Source organism: Eublepharis macularius, chromosome 11 (assembly GCF_028583425.1).
Source record: "Eublepharis macularius isolate TG4126 chromosome 11, MPM_Emac_v1.0, whole genome shotgun sequence".
NCBI classification, from domain to species: Eukaryota; Metazoa; Chordata; class Lepidosauria; order Squamata; family Eublepharidae; genus Eublepharis; species Eublepharis macularius.
In genome coordinates this window covers 62,876,143-62,893,799 of record NC_072800.1, presented here as the reverse complement: position 1 = coordinate 62,893,799, position 17,657 = coordinate 62,876,143, and positions in this window count along the sequence as shown.

The window sequence follows — 17,657 nt, the reverse complement described above, 5'->3', positions numbered from 1 at the left end:
ATTCAGCTAGGGAATTAAACCTGGCACTGTCTATGCGTGACCTGAACTAGCATTTGCATTTCCAATATTCGGAAAGAAAAAAATCTGTGCGTATGACAAAAAATAAGGGCTGATGGCCTAACCTAGTAACAAACTTAGGTTATGCACATTTAAAACTGCCTCTTCTTCAGCAGGGAGTTTTGCAGTGTGAGATCACAATGTCTGTTTCAGTATAAGATTCTATATTTTGTTATTATATACTTCCTGCACTTTAGATGGAAACAGTCATGATACAAAAAGACATATGTTGCCACCTTATGGATAAAATGAGAAGGATTTTTTTTTTGCCCTGATGTCTGCTTAAGCCCAGAATCAAGATTCATTCAGAAACATTTGAAGTTTTCTTCAATGTGCACTTAAAAAAAATTGGGGGAGCTTTGTTAACTTGCAGTAAAATTTCCTAGCAGTAAACAATTACACTATTGAGGGGTTTTTGAATATATTATTGCTAGAGAGAAGAAAATATCTGTTAAAATTCAACAATTTGTTGGCTGATATAGTGAATATGAGGATTGGTGCTGCTTTGGGCTGCAAACTGTCTCCTTCTCACTTCATCCAAAGGCCAGGTCAAACGTCCATGATTTGGAGTGCTCCCCAGCTGGCCAGCAGCACAACTTCCCTTTAGGTTTCAAAGGTCCATTTTTTTCAGCGGGGCCTCCCCAGTGAAAATAATAGACCATTAAAGTTAAAGGGCAGATGCACCACCAACCAGCTGAGTGCTGGGGACGCCTCCTTTCTCTCTCTCTCTCTCTCCCTCTTCATTTTAATTCCATATCAGAAATTCAGGATGGGCATGATCAGGGCTTTTTTTTTCAGCGGGAATGTGGTGGAATGGAGTTTCGGCACCTCTTGAAAATGGTCACATGGCCGGTGGCCCCACCCCCTGATCTCCATACAGAGGGGAGTTTAGATTGCCCTCCTCGCCGCGGCGCGGAGGGCAATCTAAACTCCCCTCTGTCTGGAGTTCAGGGGGCAGGGCCACTGGCCATGTGACCATTTTCACTGAGGGCGATTTAAACTTTAAAAAACTCCCCCCTTGTTCCAGCTGACCCAAAGTAATGTCATTGTGTGGTCCTGAGTTCCACCACTGAGTTTCACCACCTCTTTTCCCAGAAAAAAAGCCCTGGGCACGATTGTTGTTGTAATTCAATATTGGTAGTAATGTTCTGATATTTCCACAACAACTTTGCCCAATGCTAACAATACTCCAGAGACTTAATGAAAATAATCATGACTTTCCTAACTTTCCAATACACAAATAAAATGATAATTTTGCTAGTGAGACCCTATTTACAGCCAATTAGAAACACATTAACAACACTGTTAAACACTCGAATTATTGAAAACATTTTCATTTAAAAAAACTTAATTCACAGCCCTTGGACCAACAGCTCAAAGTCACCTATTAAAGATCTAATAAGAGCTCATAAAATGTTGGTGAGAGATTGGTATTTATTTTAAACTGCTTGATTGTCTATGATTTTATGCTCTGATTGACTGTTTTATGCTGGGTTTTAATTAAGAATTTTTAATGTTTTATGTTTTTATCGTGTTTTATTTTGTAAGCCACCACAGGCAGGTTCCCTGGAGATAAGATTGCCAGGCCTGCACTGGAGGTGGGGGATCCCCTGCTCCCACCCTCCACCCCCCACCCCCGCTTACCTGGCTGGCAGGAGGGAACACGCCTCCCAGGGTGTGCTCCCAGGCCACACAGCAAGCTCCCGCACAGCGTAGTAGCCAGATCCAGGCATGAATCAGGGTTCAACCAGCCAAAATTGGCCCCAATCAAGCCACTACAGAGTGCAGCAGCATTCCAGCACTCTGCAACCCAGGCCCGTTTCAGGCCCCTGCGGAGCGTAGGAATGCTCTCAGGGTGGCCCTGGCTCACGCAATGAAGTCATTTTGTGGAAATGATGTCATCGTGCAGGCCAGGAGTGTGCGCACACACATGACCAGTTAAGAGAAAGGAAGTGCCGGGCCTCCTACCTCCCACCCAGGGCGGTAGGGGGACCTGGCAACCCTACCTGGAGAAGTGGCAAAAAACCCCTATCTATCTATCTTACATAAAGAGAAAGAGAGAGAGAGCTGACCTCAGGCAGGTTCCCTGGAAAGGAGGCATAAAAATGCTCTCTTTCTCATACACATACTCAAAGCTGAGAGTATAAGAGAAGGCATTCTCAGTTACGGGATATAGCGTCATTGATATGCTGACATTATCCAACTCTTTTTTCATGTTACCAGAGAAAGCTACTGAAATCCTGAACCAGTATGTGTAGGCTGTAATGCACAAGCTACAATAAAGTTAGATAAACGAATGTTTATTTCTTACAAAATTGAGCTGTTTGAGGAAATGCCTGGAGTTTACATTATCCTTGAAGGATCAGGTTCAAAATTTTGGTGTGCTCCTATCTCTATCCTGCTTGTTGCATCTATGAGGAAGGATCAGAAATAAGGTTCCCAGCCTCTAGGTGGTAGCTGGAGATCTCCTGGAATTACAACTAATCTCCAGGCAACAGGGATCTGTTCCCCAGGAGAAAATGGCTGCTCTGGAACATGGACTCTATGGCATTATACCCCACTGAGGCCCCTCCCCAAACCCCACCCTCTCCAGGTTCCATCCCCCAAATTTTCAGGAATTTCCCAACCTGGACCTGGCAACCCTAGAAATGTAAATTTTATGCTAATCATGATAGGATATTACCACAGTGACCTAAGTAAATGTGTGATGTGATCACTATGGGAGAGTATAGGAGAACTGATTTGATTGGAAAAGGAAATACCATACATCATGGCCTAGAATAAGGTTGTTGAGCAAGGATCGCATTCTTTATACTGAAATCACTTGTTTGTTGAAAGTTACCATAATACAATTGTTGCCAGGGGACACCCCCCCACACACACACACACTCCTGTTATGGGGCCTGCCATGAACTATGTCATTTTCCTGCATTGTTACCTTAAGATCTTCCAAGGTCTCTATCTAAGGGCAGCATTGCCCATGCCTGTATCCTGTTCTCCCTGCTGCAAGGGACTGTGCCATCCATGTCTGTCTCCTGCCTCCTTGGGCACCTATCTCACCTGGGCCCAGAGCCACGCTGCCAGCAGCACAGTGCCAGCCGGAGGCAATCTCCATGAGCCTGGCCAGGCACCCCCTGGTCAGTCTCCACAGAGAGCCCCTTGCAGGATGGTCACTGAGTCTGCCCTCACCGCTGGGCAGCCTGCTAGCAAGCCCAAACCGTGCCAATGGACCTACAACTATCCTTAATGGGCCACTTTAGTGTCTAATTGTGTGATAGTGACACCTCAGGAAGAGGGAACAAAGGAGGGGAGTGCCGGGTGGGTTGACTGGATCTGCCAGGAAGCTGGAGTTGTCTTGATGGCATCAACTCTGGAATGTGGCGGTTGTATTGAGATGTGTTCTTAGAGAACAGAGATATTCAATTGGAGAGAAATATAAAGCAACCAACCAAGAGAATTAATGTAACTGCATTGAGAAAATACAATAACAGGAATACAGACTACAAGAAGTATTAGAGATCTCTATTTTTCCCAAGGAATTTTGATATGAAGTGATATAATTACACCATTGTAGATCCTATATACAAATGAAAAGTGCTTTTGTACAATAAATATATAAAGCTACATTGTTTTGCTATGCTTTGCTGCTCAGCTAAAGAAAATTCATAGCCATTTGGTTTCCAGGTATAGTAGGAATGGTTTCAATTACCTGATGTTGTGGTTTAATCCATCAGAAAGGCATTAAAAACATCAAGACTTGCCATACCAGTAAAACAGGGGGATGTTTATAGGAAATTTAAAGGTATGTTCACATATTCTTTCCGTATAGCTGGCCATGGCCCTGTGTAAAACAGAGGGGGAAATATTAGTTCTCAGGGAGCTAAAAACGTAAGAATCTAATATTAGAATAATATTTTTAATTTGTTTATGTAATAATTGATTTAACTGCCCAAGTCATGTTGACATTAAATAAATAAATGCATAAATAAAATTAAAATTCTAGTTTTTAGCCTGTATTTCAGGACTGTTGCATCAAAATTTTAAAATAAGGAATTTTGTAAACCAGTTATTATGTTTTCTAGCTGTACAGGCCTATATTGTTCTAAACATAAAAGTCATATAGATCTTTAGTGTTCTGGATTAAAGTACCAATAATAATTGCTCTCGGTATTTAATTCCAGAAGTCAATGATAGTGGAGAACTCCAGAACCTCTAACAGTGGAGAACTCCAGAACCTCTATCTCAACATGAGATTGGATTTGAAAAGTTTGGGACCTTATCGCTAGTAACAACCTGTCACAACAGGTTAGGGCCCAAAAAGGGAATATAATTTTATGAAATAGTGGCTCTTTTTGGAAGAGAAGCCAGCCAGTAAGTTGGGGGAAACAAAATAAATATAAAATGGTATCCCTTTGTTGATTTTATAATAAGCATGTTATTTCAATAATGAATGGTGTGAACAAGCAATGCAGTAATGGAATCAATATTTATAGTTATCACTTAAGCTATGTCACTGTAAAAATGAAAATAAGAGCCAAAACACAGGAGAAGAAATACCCAGATTCAGCACGTGTTCTCTTACCTCAAGGTTTGCCGGGATCTGTAGGCGTCCTGGAAGCTTAAAGTTTAGCATTTACAGAGCAGCAGGAAGGGAAATACAGGCGCCTGTATTTCCCTTCCCCTTCCTGCTGCTCTGTAAATGCTAAACTTTAAGCTGCCAAGACACCTACACTTCCCAACAAACCTTGAGGTAAGAGAACAAGTTTAGCATTTACAGAGCAGTAGGAAGGGGAAGGGAAATACAGGCGCCTGTATTTCCCTTCCTGCTGCTCTGTAAATGCTAAACTTTAAGCTTCCAGGACGCCTACAGATCCCGGCAAACCTTGAGGTAAGAGAACACGTGCTGAACCTAGGTATTTCTTCTCGTGTGTTTTGGCTCTACGTAGTTTAAGAGGGATTCTGTTTTATGTGGATTTCAATATTAAGTGAACAAAGGAATTACCTAAAATGAGAGTTCAGACATATGAATCCCTCCTCCATAAAACTAAGGATCAGCAACTCTTAAACTCACTTGCACAATTTTAAACTTGGGACAGGCTGTATTTTATATATCCTCTTTGGCTCCCTCATATTACATTTATTGAAATGTCAGTATCACAAGGGCTGTGTCACTTTTCAAGATTAATTACTGAATATACATTTTGGCAGGAGATATAACCATAGTGAGCCAAGAATTGGCTGAAACACACATGTTCTCTCTTCATTCAATACCACTTCTGCATTTTTGACCAGTTATCCTGACTTTTTAATAAGTACAGACATGTCTTGTTTCCAACAACCAGCTTTCGAATATGAACTCATAGAACATTATTCATAATAGGGCTATTCATTTGTTGCTTTTTAAAATAAAGGACAATCAACGATGATGTTTTTATAGTTTTAAAAAAGCCATTACACGTTTTTAGTTGAAGTTATCAGAATGAAAGACTCAAAGAAAACTGGAATTAGTGAGTCACAGAGAAAAGAAAGTCTTTTCTCTGAATATCTCAAAACGTCAACATAACCACAAATGAAAAGAAAATGTGACATCCGAATTAATAGGCATTAAGTACTTAAAACCAAAACTTGCTGTAATACAAAGTAAAACTGGTTGAACTTCTCCGCACATTATTCCATACTGAAACATAGAACAAATGCTATTACAGTTTTTGTAAATACCAATAAATGGAAATGAACAACACAGTTATTTGAAACAAACCCCAATCATTTTAGGAGTATAATCATAGTAAAGAGTCCAGTAGCACCTTTAAGACTAACCAATTGTAGCATAAGCTTTCGAGAACCACAGCTCTCTTTGTCAGATGCATGGAGAGTATGAAGAAACTGGTCAGAGATAGGGGGGAGAGGGTGCAGGGAGTGAGGGTCATATAAATGTAAATCAGTTGCAAAAGTCATGAAAGAGGTGGAGTGTGCAATCCAGGCTGGGTGTGACCCCTTCCTTCTATTGCTAAATCTGAATGGAATGCCTGAAGGCAGTTACTTTTACATGACCCTCAATCCCTGAACCCTCTTCCCCCTCCCCTCACCACCTATATATCTCTGACCAGTTTCTTCATACCCTCCATGTATCTGATGAAGAGAGTTGTGGTTCTCGAAAGCTATTGCTACAATTAAGCTGGTTAGTCTTAAAGGTGCTACTGGACTCTTTACTACTTTGCAACTACAGACTAACACAGCTAACTCCTCTGGAGTATAATCAAACATTCAACAGGAATTCAAGAAAAGCCTTTTTGCTTCCCCAACCCTATGTATTTCTGCCCTCCATATTTCTCCCCTTAGCCTGCATACAAGGCTGAGTGGGACGGCCAGTCCACCAGGAGGTTGTCTTCCTGAAGCTTGCAAACAAACCAATTGGATAGATTTATATGCCATTTTGTCTTTCACATGTGAGTATTAAATTGCCCTTGAGTCTTGAACCATTATTCATGTGGGCTAAAATGCAGGAGAGGAGAATTCGAAAGCAAACAAACATACTCAAAATTTATTTGTATGCTATCTTTCCCCCATTCATAGCAGCATACATGGCAAATCCCATCCTATCTCCAACCAGACCAAGATCTGCTGGGCTATATTATGTGACTGGAACCACACATAGGTACCACAAGATGTAGATTTTACATCTGTATTATCAGGGCTTTTTTTCTGGGAAAAGAGGTGGTGGAACTCAGTGGGTTGCCCTCGGAAAAAATGGTCACGTGGCTGGTGGCCCTGCCCCCTGCTCTCCAGACAGAGGGGAGTTTCAATTGCCCTCCACACTGTTCCAGCAGCATGGAGGGCAGTCTAAATTCCCCTCTGTTTGGAGAGCAGGGGGCGGGGTCACCAGCCACATGACCATTTTCAAGAGGTTCCGGAACTCCATTCCACCATGTTCCAGCTGAAAAAAGCCCTGTGTATTATAAATCCAATGGGAAAAGAGCCATCCTATGTGCAAAAAAGCAGCCTTTCACTTTCTCTTCTACATCAACAACCATCACCAGCTATTAACATGTGAGAGAGTCACGGGTAATGTAAGCCGCAGATATGAAAACAGCACATTATGACATGTTATGTTTAACAAAGTACAAATTTATCTATGTTCTCATGCAGAAGTTATTTGTTCTTTGATCATACAAAAAGTTATTTAATGTACTCTACATGCAAACAGTTTTTATTAACATGGATGTAATGCCAATAAAGGTGGCTGCTGCTGATTCAAACAGAAAAGTGGTAAGATGAAAAGGATATAGAAGAAATTTAAAGCCATTGTTCTTCTTTCCATATTGTAAGTTTTTCTGTTTATTCTATGGCAAGTTGAGCTGAAGGTGTTTTAAAAACTGCCATGAATGTTGTTCAAGAAAATCCTGTTGTTTTTCCTATGATATCCTCTGTGAACTCATCAGATAATACATGAAATTGCCTTATACATCATCAGAGCATATACTGTGTCCAGTCCAGTAGACTACCAGCAGCTCTCCAAGATCTCAGTAAAGGGTATTTCACAGCCCAATTACCTATAATCATTTCACAAAAGATACCAGGGAATGAATCTGACTCTAAGCTATGGTGTCCTTGATTCATAAATTGAGACTAGCTGTTGGAGAACAAGCCTTGACATTAGCAAGTAAGTAGGCTGAAAAAATGGCTCATAATTATTTAAATATAATGTACAAATAAGAAGTAAAATCTCAACCTAGTAAGTTAATGGGAGGCATTTTAACAGGGTTTCTATGCAGTCCATATTTCGCCCACTGATTGTTTTACCCAGGCAATTTTTAAAAAATAAATAAACCTCTCCTGTTTCACCTATAATCTCCTCTGTCCCTGACATTTGCACGTTACTTTTCCATTCAAACAATGACGTTATTTCCTCTGAAGCAAATGTTTTGGGGTGAGAGTTGTCCTGATAACCTCTTAACATTCAGTGTTCTTTAAACCTTGATTCATCTGAGCTTGCGTAGTTGGTTCTCATTTATGTTCTTTTTGCAACCTACATTCTGTTTCTCATTAATCTCTCCCCCCGCCCCGCACCTTCTAAGTCAGCTGTGTCAAAATATGGAACTTTCTCACAGCTGGCGCTGAAGTGGTAAGGCTCAGTTACTCTTGATAGATACAGATTTTGCAGATAAAATTCTTTCTCCCTCCAAACATAGACTTCTACTGGCTGTCTCCCAGGCTAGCTAAGCAATTTAATATTGCCTTTTCTATTCCAGACCTACTTCTTTTAATAAAGGGCTAGTTGTATAAAATCATCACCATTCACAGCAGAGTAATCTGAGTCATCTGGGAATGTGATATAAAGATTGTATGAGTCTTTGACAAAGATATAAAGCAATATATATATATATATACACAGAGAGAGAGAGAATTATTTCATATATTTTATAACACTTGAAAAGAATGAAGGTGCATATCATATGGCTTCTTATCATGCTCACAGAGCATACTGGGGCATACAAAGTTCTCAGTTGTTTGGCTGTAGCATTTTTGTGATTCAAAAGTAGTGCTCTAGCATTTTCCTTTAAAATCCTAACCTATACTTTAAAATATATGGGGGGTGGGAGGATGGCCAGATACAAACACAATCAAGCTTCTTTACCTTAGAAGATGAAATTATGGCAGATGAAATGCTTTCCCACTAAACCCATCCACAGCAGTTTTGCTCTAAAATTGCTGTATAGTGTATGGCCTCTTTTACTGAGGCGAAAGAGTGATTAGTTCAAATATCTCTTCATTTGCAAAGGAATAGAGATCTCTCAATGATGCCACAATTTTCCTGATTGGACAACAACCGGTTTCAAGAAAGTGAAACCGAAAAGCAAATTAAGAGGGCTAAACCTCTTATTTGCTTTTCGGTTTCACAATTTTCCTGATTGGCTACTCCAAGTCCTTGAATTTCATGGACCTGTATGATATGAATTGGTCAAATTTGTTTGTTTGTTGCATTTATATCCTGTCTTTAGTTTCCTCTTAAACTAAAGAGGGCATACAGAAGGTTCCCATCCAGACACTAACAAGACCCAGCCCAGCTTAATTCCTACAAGTTTGCTGTATGATGTGCTTTCCAACCACATCTTGGGACCAATTCCTAAATGGAGTTTCACTAGTCTTCTCTATCCGATTGCTCTGTATTATAGTAACAAACTCAAGAAATTCAAGAAGTGTTCCCAATTGGAACTGGCTGACCAAAAAAGCAAATTTCTTGCATCTCTTTTTTTCTCCTGAACATGGGCATGGGTGGCTGGCAGACAGCCATATGCCTCCCAGATTTTAAAACTAGATTTGGAAGATTAACTTTATGCATTTTACGGTGTTTTGCTATCTAACGCCAATAACAACTTTGTAGATGGTTTTGGAAATACTTTCTTCCTTTCCTGTTTAAATTCCAAGAGATCCCTGTTGTGTGTATGCCACTGATAAACAGATATTTGGGTAGGTGGGTTTATAAAAGAATATGATACATTCTTACCAGCAAGAACAGATCAGATGGTAGCAAGCAATAACATTTGCTCTTTTTGTGCCTTCTGAATATTTAAGTGGAAACTCATGGTGAGTATAAGGGAAGATACTTCCTTATTTCCTTGGCTTGTCACTTCTGAGCACCAACATTTTGTTCAACACTCATCTAGTTGCAGATAGAATTGCAATGTATGGTTTATAGGGTTGGAGAAATAGAAACATCTTTTAAATTTATTTTTCAGCCCATTGTACACGTTTCTAGTCATCTCAAGAACAAAATCCAAAATGCGCATAAAAAAGAATTACTGGGAAAGATTTCTCTCTAGCAAACTGATCTCAAGCTTTAATTTCAGTAAAATGGTTTTTTTTTAAATGAATGGCAAAATAAAATGAAATGAAGGGCAAACAGGCTTTGAAGTTCAACCAACATTTTTATCATCCTAAGGGGGAGGGTGGGTGCGAATTCTCAGTTTTGGTACATAAGCAGATTTATACACCTGCAGTTTTCAGTTTAATTGGAATAACATTTCTCCTGTTTTGTCTGTATTATTTATGCCAATAAAGGTTGCTGTGCTATGTGCAATTGGAATAATTATTCCTTTCCTTTTCACTCTCTTGCTTCATTGAACTTTTTTGAAACAAATATGGCTGCCTGTAAACTGTTTTTGGAACATGCAATTCAAAGTGAAGGAAACACTTCCTGAATGAATTTTAATATTATCAAAAATATATCTTTTACATTACCAAATACTGCTTCTTGGTCTCAGATCTTTGCTACCTAGAATTAATATTCTTATTTTACCACCAAGAACACACATTTTAAATAGCGGTCGCCAGTTTTCCCAAGTTAATCCAATAAAGATGAAAAAGCTAATTGAACCAGTCCTTACAGTCAATAATTTTATTTATTTATTTTGTTGTGCTTCATTTTTCTATCCTTATTCTTTGTCCTGCAAGCATAAATATGAAAACATTTAAAAAGCCATTATATCAAGAATGATTGGGATAAAATTCAAAACCAGCACTGTAACTATCAGAGTACAAAAAAGGCAAAAAATAACCAGACCAACCAAACCACTTCAAAAATAAATGTGTTTGACTAAGGCCGTTTCCACACAGCTTACCTTTTGCTGGAACACAGTGTCTTCTTGCGCGAAATTGCGCCAGGAAGACACTGTTATCGTGCGATTTCACGCGAGAACACGCTGTGTTCTGGCAAAAGGTAAGCCGTGTGGAAACGGCCTAAATGCCTAAAAGCCCTCAATTAAACTAGCTTGGCAAGATTCTCTAGGGAGAGAGTTCCATAGAGTTTATGCTCCTCCCCTCCCCCCCCAAAAGTCCTGCTGTTTGTAGCTGGAGTTGCCCACTAGAGCCAAAGGTACTGGAAAGTGGAAACACTGGAAGAGGAGGATTAACTTAGAACTATCTCTTCCCTGAGATCCTGGTCCCAAGTCATTTAGGTGATTTTGATTTACTAATAGCTAATCTCAATCAGCAGTCAAGTTGTTACCTTTTTGAATTAGCTGCCAAATATGTATTCTCCTTCACTCCCCTCTAAACTAGTGAGATATTACATCTGACCATCACTAATACTGGTAAAGGGCAAGCTTCTCCTGATTAAGAGAGTCCCAAATTCCAAGTCAGAACCCAGAAGCATGTTTAACTAGGGTGAGCTGCACTTAACCATACTTTTTGACAAAGAGATGTAAAGCTCATCCAGCAAAAAGAATGGAATGAACTTTAATTTTATGTCTATGAATAAGCAACTCTGGAAAACAATTTTGTTATCTCCAGTCATTAAATCTTAGTTGTTTTAATACTTCTATTAGCAAAATGATAATTTTCTTTTTCAAAGAATAGGTCTGTTCACTCTTCAGTATGGGTTACAACTCCAGAGGAGAAGCTGCATTTCACTGAATCTGCACATTTAGCATTAATGGGAGATGCATGGCGCAAAGTATTTTTGAATAAAGTATGGCACTGAAAATAAAATGAATCCCTCATGCCTATGAAGGAAGGGTTGAAAAATACACCATATGTCAAACTACCATGAGCAAAGGGATTTGGGGAATTCAGGTCAGGTCACCAAGTTCAGCTACAAACTGTTCTTTGACTTTCATTTGGGTATGCTTCTTATTTATTGAATGGGTTTTTCCATTCAATAAATAATAGGAGCACCATATTTCAGAAACTTTAAAAGTCTCCTCATACATCCTTGTTTCATAATCACTGTTCATTGACATTATATTTAAATAACAGCCATCTTTTAGGTTAGATTCTTTAGTGTTATCACAATTACAAATGCAACCAAGTTTCACGAACAATTTCAGTTTGAAAATCCAAGCTTGTAATATGATTTCTCCCTGCTTGGGATAAAACTACTGTCTTCTTTCCCCCTAGCCATACCAACACCTTCCAATGCAGGTAGGACCTCTCATGTTGGATACTCTGCAATAATTTTTTTTAAAGTATGTTAATACAATAGCACATATTTTTCTAAACTTTTGAATTAACTCTAAGGATGAAATCCTAGAAGCACTTTCCTGGGAGTAAGCTCAATTAAATAAAATGTGACTTACTTCTGAACAGATTTTCTTAGGATTGCTCTATAAATCTTCAGATTATAGATTTCTTAGGTACACTTTACACAAGATACTTTTTGCCTTGGTTGTGGCAAAATGCCTGATGGAGAGAAGGTACAAGTTAACAAATAGCTTCCTGTTGCTGTCCCCTAACTAACCCTCACCAGTAATGTCTCATGTCCCATTTGCATTGATTTGCATTTTCCACATCAGCCTACAAATCTTTTATGTAGAAAATTTGGACTTATTTAAAGTCTCACTAGTGGTTTGATAGAGAAATATACAAGATTTATGAAACTTTATGGGAATGTAGCTGGCACTTTTTAAAAATTTACATGTCCACCATGTTTATATTTAAAATGGAATGTGTGAGGGAACATCCAAAAGAGCATGTATATTTATGTATTTACTGCATTTATTTATTTTATTTAAGGTATTTTTAAGCCACCATTACACCCAACTTAAGGTTCCCAAAGCAGCAATTAATAAAAGCATTAAAACAAGATTAAAAAGAAATATAAATATATGTTAAAAAAATTAAAAACAATTAAAACACATAAGTACATGAATGGAAGGAAGGGTTAATAACAACAACAACTTTTGATTTATATACCACCCTTCAGGACAATGCCCACTCAGAGCAGTTTACAAAGTGTGTTATGATTATCCCTACAACAAAACACCCTGTGATGTGGGTGGGGCTGAGAGAGCTCCTAGAAGCTGTGGTTGACCCAAGGATACCCAGCTGGCTTCAAATAGAGGAGTGGGGAATCAAACCCAGTTCTCCAGATTAGAGTCCGTATATTGATGTTCAGCTGCAATCCTGCTTTGGCACTTACTCCTTTAGCCTTCACCAATAACTGTTCCAAACCTTCATTATTTTTTGCCAGTAATGTGGTGTCATCAGCATATCTCCAATTATTAGTATTCCTTCCACTTCCACCTTCATCAAAACCTAATCCAGATTTCCTTATGTTACATTCTGCATATAGGTTGAAAAGACAGGGAGATAATATACAACTTTGTCTGACAGCTTTTCCTATTGGAAATCATTGTTTCCCGATAGTCTATACTAACAGTAGCCTCTTGCCCAGATTACAAGATGCTATGGCACACCTATTTCTTTTAACACCAGCCATAGTTTGTATAAGCCCCTAAATAATATATATACCAGCTTATTGCAAGAGTGACCATTAGCACAGTCCTAATGCCACACATTCCCACAATTGAAAACATATAGATTGCATTGAAGTTCGTTATCTTCTTAAATGGTATCTGTATGTGATACAACCTTTAGTTGAAGGGCCATTTCTTAATCTATATCCTCAAGCAGTCCAGGATTATTTCTTGACAAACTTACTGTAATAAAGATAAGGAAGTAGTGATGATAGCCAACTATTTAATTTTGAATAACAGTATCACAGAGTATATACACAACATAGTCAAGAACTAATTCAGGTTGAATGCTATATAGATCAACAGAATGTTCACTTTATACTTCTGAAAATCATGTCATTTATACATTAACTGTGTAGAAGCATATGTTTATTTTCTGTCTGTAAATGTGTATTTTGCAGTTTAATTGCTGAATAGTTCTTTATTGTGGTGTTCAAAGCAGTGGCTGCCTCTTCAGAACTAAATCAGGTTGCAGTCAATATACATATCTGGAAATCTTTAAACTATATGTTTCTATATAAACTAGCTTCAGTGGAAACTTGAAAAATAACAAACAAAACAGTTCCAGACTGCTACTGATCCAGGGGTGGTGGTGATGGAAAGAGTTAAACAAGGAACTTTGCTTAGCTATTTTAATAGTAAGCCTTCACTTTTCATATTAAAGGATACGGTTTTTAATTTAGACTGAATAATATACAAAAGTAGCTAATTGAGCTCCACTTTGTGTACAGTTTTAAGTATGCTAACTGGATTGGTATATCATTGGAATTATTGAGCACTGTTGTTTTTCAGTTGTCTATAATTATTCATTCAACTAAGTGGGAGTGATGAGAATTTTACACGAGTCCTGATAAAAAGCAGTAAAATGTGCCGATTGGCTGAACAGAGAAAAGGGGAGAATTTGGAAGACTTAGACCAAACTACCTCCAATCTGCAAAATAGATTATCAGTATGATTACTGCTTTGGGGAGTAGAAGTATCTAAGGAAATGATCATGGAAATCCTAAGACATATAGGTCACCTTAATAAAACCTTTCTTTCTGAGCCATGCTTCTAATGTGTAAATAACAATACTGTCCTACAAGAAAATGTGTGTGAAATGTTTTGAAACAATATAAACATTGCTGTTCAAATCAGATTCTAATCACGTGGCTTGACATTTGGATTAAGAGAAGCGTTCCATGCGGAGCATGCACATTCCTGAGTGGTTCTTTATCCATCTGGGAAACCAAAGGGATTATAACCTGCTGAGCTCCAGTCCCTCCCCAAACCCCATCCTCTCCAAACTCCATCCCCAAAATCTGTAGGTATTTCCCTAGCTGGAGCTGGCAACTTTATCACACAATCCCTGGGGACAAGGATTGTGGGATCTTTCCTGCCTTATTCTCCCCCACCCCCAGTAAGGGCCCTTTCAAACCATGGGAAAGTTTAGTCCTGGGATCAAAGGACCAGCATGGAGTAATAGCCATGTGAGTCAGGTATCTGCAGTGAGAAGGGGCCAAAAAGGGTTATCTTGTTTCCCGTCCCCTCCCCAATGCAACTGACCAGTTCTGCAAATAAATTTTTCCAGGGTTGGCAAAGGCTTTGGGCCAATAGTAGGCACTGAAGTCCATCAGTGCCTTCTGCTGATAGTTTGCAGGATCAAAACCAGTATCTTCAAATATGGAATCATCTGCAAATTGTAAAACATGCTTTGTCTCTTCTTGTAGTGTATTTTACGAGATAATAGTATCAGAGCCACAATTAGACACATTTATGTTTTAGACTGACCTTATCTGTAATACTCAAGAAACTACAACAAATTAAATTTGTTCTCCTGAAGTGAAGCAACTTGCCATTACAAGAACTGAATAGCAGTTCTATGAATTCACAGGATCAGGCTATTATATATGAGGTCATATATGGCAAATTATTTGTAGTTATCTACTTGTGTTTTCCACTTCAGTATGTCTGCTGAATCTTTTAATTTCATTAGAGAAAACATTCCAAGTAGGCTAAAAATGTTGTTGTAGTTATACTGTAAACAAAGATCTAATTTCTAATGTTCCATTAACCTAATTTTTTTTGAAGATATAAAAATATTTTAATTGGATTGTTTTTAAAACATTCATTTACAGTATCATAGAAAATACTTGCTTTTCTTTTTGACCTATTTCATTTACGTTCCTGTGTGACTATGTATGTCATGTCTGAAGCAGCATAAAATAACAAATGCTTGGGTCATATAAATACTTGGTGTTTTTAGCAGGAACCACTGTAAAGCAACAAAACCAACTTATGTGTGAGATTTAGCACATTGGAAGAAGACAGGAAAATAGTTACTGATGACAATGAGAAGAAATAGGGGGAGTTCCTGACACACACAAAAATCAAAATCTTTATTTCCACTCTCCATTTTCTAGTGTAAAACTTACTAAAAGTGTTTTGTTGCTGAAATTAAAACTCACAAGCAAGTACTTTCTGATCACAAAAAAAACTTCAATCAGTTTGGTGTAGTAGTTAAAAGTATTGGACTAGGATTTGGGAGAGACAGGCTCAAATCCCTACTCTGTTGTGGAAATTTGCTGGGTGACTTTGGGTCAATTTTATTTTTTTTAATTTAAAAAATCTAATTTTTGTTATATACCTGAGTGGGCTTTTCCACAAGCTTGACTTACTCCTGGGCTTTTTTAGTAGTTGATCCACAAGCACTGAAATTGGCTTGGGCATGGTGCTTCCATACATCTGCTCTTCCTCTGCATTTTTAGAGTTGTGGAGTTAGTTAATTTTTTTCCTTCACATGCCTTAAATAACCAGTACTTTCAAGGGAGTGTCACCAGTGTTGTCACAGCACCTCCTTTTTATTTTTTGTGCACATCTATATCAACATATCATTATAATAGCTGAATTCCAGAAGTTCAGAATTAAATACATGATAACTCTTTTTTAGGGTATTTAATATGCAGCTAGAAGGAAAAGAGTTACCTCTTCATCTTCTTGTCTGTGATGGATATTCAAAAGTTCTTCTCAGTTGAGGATCAAAGGTTATGAGTCATAGGCTATGCAAAAGGCATGCTGCCTAATCCAGAGCTACCAGATGTGCTCTCAATTCATCAAAACCATGGCAAATTAACTCCTTGACACACAAAAAAAGCAGATGTGTTCTTAATCACCCAAGCCTGACTTCTGTCTTCAATTATCCAGGATGGATTCCACGCTAAAGGCAGCAACAGAGCATTTTCCATAGGATGAGAGAGAGGTCTGGGATTTGTTTACTTCACAGTTACTTTGATCTTTCATCCAATCCCTTTCCTCAACTGAATCTCTACACAATTTCTTAACATTTATTTATGAGGGAATGGGAGCCTTGTAGAATGTCCAGAGTTCTATTAAGTGCAGGATAAAAACATAAACCAGTAAAGTCATACCAATATAATATTTTGAGCACATCTTAAATTTGCTTAGCTCAAGAATTTTATAAATAACTACTTGTATTATTAAAACTGTTTTATCAGATGTACCTTATAGACAATCTACAAAAAGTAATTTACTTAAGAATAATACATAAAAAGGAGAAATGTTAAATATTGATATAGTATTTTGGTTATAAAAGGTATGTGGAAACGAGGATATATTCTAAACTTGTTATTTGACTTGAGCATCACACCATGCATGGCTAACTATTACTGTATTATTTTATTAGTGAATGAGCCAGATAATAAGATATCGAGTTTTCATCCAATGGAAAAAGAGAAACTCTCCATCAGATGAAGTTTTTTTCCTCTTCAGGAAGGTTTCTCAGAAGGGAATCATGGGATCCAACCATCCCTGAGGTGTTTCTTTTCTTTTTTTAATATGAAGTTATGATTGCCCTTCTAGGTTCTTAAATATCAATTATAAAATAATTATAAAACATCGATAAGAAGTTTTTAAAATCAAGGTTAATATATATAAGCTGCGCACGCCATATATGTGTGTGTGTGTGTGTTTGGTATCACTCAAGTCTGTGGTACAAAGCTATTGTATTTCCAATGATGAAACACTACAGTGTCAGCCATCTTAATCTTTTCACTTTCATGATTTCCAGTATTTCTCAGTCACAACTTGTCCAAACTGTCTGCAGATCAAATTCTTTTCACTAAAAGTTGTTTCACTTTTCTTTGGTATGTGGAAGCTCTTAAAATCTAGCATTATTAAATTTGTCAGCACTGAATTCCACAATGGCAATAACATAACAGTTAGAGGGCTCTTTATACAGTTATAATGATAATTCCAGCTGGTGGCGGTCCTCCTTCTGTCCCATGCCTCTTCCAAGTGAAACAACATTTTTAAAACAAATGATTTTAAGGAGCATATGGTGTTCACCAG